The sequence below is a fragment of the Danio rerio genome, chromosome 3 (genome assembly GCF_049306965.1).
Source record: "Danio rerio strain Tuebingen ecotype United States chromosome 3, GRCz12tu, whole genome shotgun sequence".
Classification (NCBI taxonomy): domain Eukaryota; kingdom Metazoa; phylum Chordata; class Actinopteri; order Cypriniformes; family Danionidae; genus Danio; species Danio rerio.
In genome coordinates, this window is record NC_133178.1 from 49,961,536 (window position 1) to 49,966,988 (window position 5,453).

Genomic DNA, 5,453 nt, shown 5'->3' on the forward strand with positions numbered 1-5,453 from the left:
CGTAGTACTTTTTTTTTTTGGTTTTGTTTTCGCAAATGCATGTAAGGCTGCTTTGTAAACTTTTTGAGAATAATGTGCAAATAATGTCAGGTTTAAGACTTTTTAAAGCTTTTTTAAGACCATTAAGTATTAAATTTAAGACCTATATCACGTTATCCAAAACACGCAAGATAAAATGCAAAATCACAATCTTTGTGGTAAAATATAATTATTTAAATTGAACAGTGCTAAAGACAGGTTAGATGCACCATTGAACTACAGGAATAAAACAAACAATCAAACATCTTAAGGCTGATTTATACTTTCGCCTGGCGCTGCATCGTGCACAGTCACCTCACAAAATAGTCGAGGCTTTTATACTAGACGTGTTCGTCGTTGTGATATTCTTTACAACGACAGGGGGCGGTCAAAAGAAACCCACCGTAAAGTCAGACTGATTAACAGAGAATTAGGAATTTTCCGGAATTACGTCATGTCATTAATATTAAGATTTTAAAACTAATTATTTTTATTATTTTTAGAATTTATTATGATTAAAAGTTGGGCGACGGGGTGGCCCAGTTGGTAGCCCTCTTGCCCTACAGCAAGAAGGTCACTGGTTAGAGCCTTGGCTGGGTCAGTTGGCGTCTCTGTGTAGAATTTGCATGTTCTCCCCGCATTTGAGTGGGTTTCCTCCAGGTGCTCCGATTTCCCCCACAAGTACAAAAACATGCGCATTAGATGAATTGAATAAGCTAAATTGTATAAAGTGAATGTGTGTAAATGAGAATGTATGGGTGTTTCCCAGTGATGGGTTTCTGCTGGAAGGGCATCCGCAGTGTAAAACATGTGCATGATAAGTTGGCGGTTCATTCCGCTGTGGTGACCCCTGATTAATAAAGGGACTAAGCCGAAAAGAAAATGAATAAAATTAATAATAATAAGGTTTTATAACCATTCAAGATTTTTTTTTTTTTTTTCGGACAGTTATACCTAATAAAATTAAATATCAGTGGCAAGAGAAAATTTGTTGCTCTACAATTATAATTTTTTATTAATGCAAGAAACTTTTTTTTTTTTTCCACTCCACAATTCACACATTACTGTCTGGCTAGTTTCTGTCCTCTACTTCTAAACTAAAAAAGACTGTAATTGTCCAACATTTCATAATCACCAATAAAGCCTAGAAATTGGGCATCAGTAAACCGATAGGTTTAAATATTCTTCTAAAGTCATCCATAATTTGTTACTTAATTTTAGTTTGTAGCTAATACAATGTTTTAACTTCAAAATTATACATCATTGTACAACCTATAAATGGTGGAAAAACATTTTCCGGGTTTCCTCATTTGCCATGGCATCTTTTTAAGTTTTAACAAACTTATGCCTCAGGTTTTTCCAAACTTTTTAACAAAATGCTTTCCTCCTTTCCTTGACTGTTTCAATTTCTAGCCAAGAATTATTGGTCATCTGGTTATCTCTTTAAGACCTGACACTGCAAATTTAAAACTTTCCTTTCCTAAACCCAACCCATAGTGTTTTCAAAAGTACAGATTGACCCTCCCACCTACTTCCCTAAACCCAAAACCAACAGTTTTAAACGGCAATCCAGAAAAAGAAAAGCCTGCGCCTGATTTTATCATGTTATCAGATTTACCACATTCTCACCCTGTTATTTATCTGTTTATTTAATTTTTAAGCATCTGTTTTTGTCTTACCTGCTTTCTGGAACCATTCTTTGCCAGACTCAAACCCTGTCGTTGGGGTCAGCTCCTCTCTGTGTCTTATGTCCACCAAAGTACATAGCGAGCTACTGGAAAAACTGGTATCAATAGGAAAGCCATCCACATAAAGTTAAGCATCAGCTGTTAAGCACTAAAAGAAACAGCTTCATAACGCCCCATAGCAATCGTTTCAAAGATGAAATGAAGCCATACGTTCTTTTGGTTTAATCATTTGCAATCTTCAGAAATGTTTAAAGGCCTATATTTTCAGAATGAGCCTATGTCGAATTTAGAAAAGGGAATGACAATGGAAAAAGCACAATGGACAATCCCACTTTACTTGTCTTTAACTGTTATGTAATTAATTATTTGGTACAATGCCAATATTGTGTTTATGATGTGTCTTAAGGCTGTTGCTGCTATAGAGGTGGGATATGGTTAAGGTTAAGGACAGATTTAGGATTATGGGTAGGTTTAAGTCCTGTTTAAGATTAAAAAAAAAAATGTTTACTATTTACTCACCCTCAAGTGTTTTCAAAACCTTTAAGTTTCTTTGTTCTGTTAAATCAACACAATCTCATGGCAATTTGTAAATTTTTGATTTATAATTCATATGAATTGGTATGATCTCATTTGTACAATTTAGTACAATTTGCTTATCCTTGACTGTTGGCTTTAGGGGCTAGGTTGGGTGTCATGCTTCGTTTGTAAAATCGTACATTTTCATACAACTGAGCTTGTACAAATTAGACACTAAACTGACAAAACGTTTAAAAAAATTTTAATTGAAAACATTTCCTTATGAGATCAGGCTGGTTAAACACACTGTTAACAGTTTCATGAAAAATCAACAGTAACTTGCTGGCAGCAGTTCTCCAGTAACTTACTGTAAACTTACAGCAAAAGTACGCTATATACTGTATTATGTTTACAGTACCATTTATCTTGCTGTGTATGTATTGCGTTGTATGTCGTTACTGCAAAATATACAGTAAGTTGTCACAATGCTGTTTTAAAATACAACAACATACTGCTTAAAAGTTCTACAGTAAAATGCAGTTCTAAATATATTTAATACTTTGCAATTTACAAAAATCGTAAGCAGTGCACAATTTTGAGGAATATTAGAAAAATAGTAAACATCGACATCCAGTGTGATTAAAAAATACTTAATTGAAGTAAAAAAAATTTTGGCCATTTTTCCGAATATCTTCTTTTGTGAAAGTCAGGTATGGAAAAAGTAAATGGTGAGTAAACAGAATTTTCATTTCTGGATAAACTGTCCCTTAAAGATTAGGGACAGGTTATGAGGTGTGGTTAAGCTAAGGTATTCCCAAAGGGTGGATGGTGTAAACAAACAAGGTTAGGGAGAGCTTTAGCAGAATGAGCATTCTCAAGTGACTCTTAAAGGGTGAAAAGAGAGAATTGGTCAGGGTTAACGAGATATTATGCTAAGGGAAGTTCTAAAGATTAGGTAAAGGTTGGATAGAGTTATATTAAAGGTATAGGAATGTTAATATGTGCATAGGGTTAAGTGTGGGATAATGTCAAGATTTAGGGTTTGTTTTTGAATAAATTGTGGATTACAGTTAAATTTAAACACAGATGTATTCTTAGCGTTCACCCAAAATTGAAAATGTACTCAGTATTTACACACCCTCAAATGGCTTCAGACTTTTATGGGTTTTGTTTTTTCCAGTTAAAAACAAAATTATTTGAATTCCATTGTAGGAAAAAAAAAAGCCAATACTATGGAAGTCAATGATTACAAGTTTTTCAAATTATCGTTTTTGTTGAACAGAAATAAAAAGAAACTCATTCAGATTTTTTGACAAGGGCAGGTAAACAATGACTGAATGTTTAGTTTGGGGTGTTAGTAATAGTAAATACTTTAAAGGTGGGATACTTTTAAGATTAGGGTCGGCTTTAATGATAAAGATCATTTTAGGGATTGGCTAGAAGTAGGGACATAATTAAGTTATAGGGTAATGGACACATTCAGGGGTATGGATATGTTTTTATGTAATTACAGATGTAATTAATTACAAAATGTGGATTGCAGCTGTAATTAGAAACATGTATTTTAAAATATGAATCATCTATTTACACAATAAGTGCATTGTATCAAATTATTAATTTGATTATTAGTACACAGAATTTTTAAGACAAAATATAAAGTGGGTTTAAATAAACAAATTATACGGGTATATGACGAGTCATGGAAAACAATGTCTGTTATGTTTTGTAGTCGCCCCCAATTTTTATTTTGATCAAATTGTCTGCCCTGATCATACTCGATCATACTATCCTTCATTTTGAGGGGCTATTATTTAGTCTTAGCTGTTCCACATCAATACACATAAAGCATACACATAAAGCTAAATGACATGTCAATTATTGCAGAAAAAGGACACCAGCTTTTTAATGTAATTGAAGAAAATGTCTTTTTCAACATCAGAAGTGGCAAAGCAATTTCACAGCAATTCATAACTTTTTGATTTAGAGGCTAATTCATATAAAGTCGTACAATCTAATTCGCACAATTTCGTATGATTTGCTCATCAACCAAGTGACGGTTGGGTTTAAAGGTGGGGTTGGGTGCCCTTTCTGCTTTTTAAAAACGTATATTTTCATACGACTGAACTCGTATGAATTCAGTAAACTTACAAAACGTAAAATATCTACATTTTCTTGTGAGATCAGGCAGGAATTGCACACATGGGCTTTTATAAGATGGTCATTTCAACTCTACTACAGTTTTGTTTGTTATTCTGTTACAAAGGTCTGAGGTTTTATTTGTGATTTCCAAGACGAGTGAAATGATCTCTGTCTTTTGAATGACTTCATGGTACTGTACAACTTTTCCTGTGATGCTTTTCAGTATGAATATGAAATTAAGTTCATCCATTTATTTTATACCTAACAACGATTACAAAAATAAAATGTGAAGCAAGTATATTTTATATCTGATTGGTTGAGTTTTATTCAACCATTATTATGTGCATTGTTTTTATAATGAATCTGAAGATAATGAGTTCAAAAGAATTATTTCTTTCCGATTTAAACTGTCCTGACAGGGGTACGAGACACTGAGTATTTCTGAGCTGTGATCAAATAAATCTATTTTTACCAGAGTGTAAAAAGAAGTGTCTGTGTTTATTCGTGCAAATATAAAATGCACTGGAGATATGTGTTCAAAAGAATCTAAAACGCCTAATAGGATGAATTTATGGCGCACTATCTAAAATAATACATGCTGTATCTTGCTTTTCACGTGTCTGGTGGCTCTGAACTGTCAAAACACTTCTAAAAAAGGACATGACATATTTTTTTACAAATGTACATTACTGTAACATGTTTTATTCAAGAACATTTTAGCTGGTTTAAGTCCTTAGCTCTTTCATTTTCATCTTATTTAAAATATATTTAATTTGCTTGTTCATTAAATCCCATTTTGGTATTTAATATATTATTTTTATGCAACAGTCAGTTGAATGTTAATTTGCTATGAAGAAAAAAAAAAAAAAATATATATATATATATATATATATATATATATATATATATATATATATATATATATATATTTTTTTTTTTTTTTTTTTTTTTTTTTGCATGCTGATTTATGTGAAATAGTGAATATAGGTCTATATAATCACCTTGCAATTTTAAAATTATAGCTTTTTTTGCTTTAAGGACTATTCAGTTCATAAAAGCAGTTCAATCTTTTATGAAGTTTGCTGTATAAAA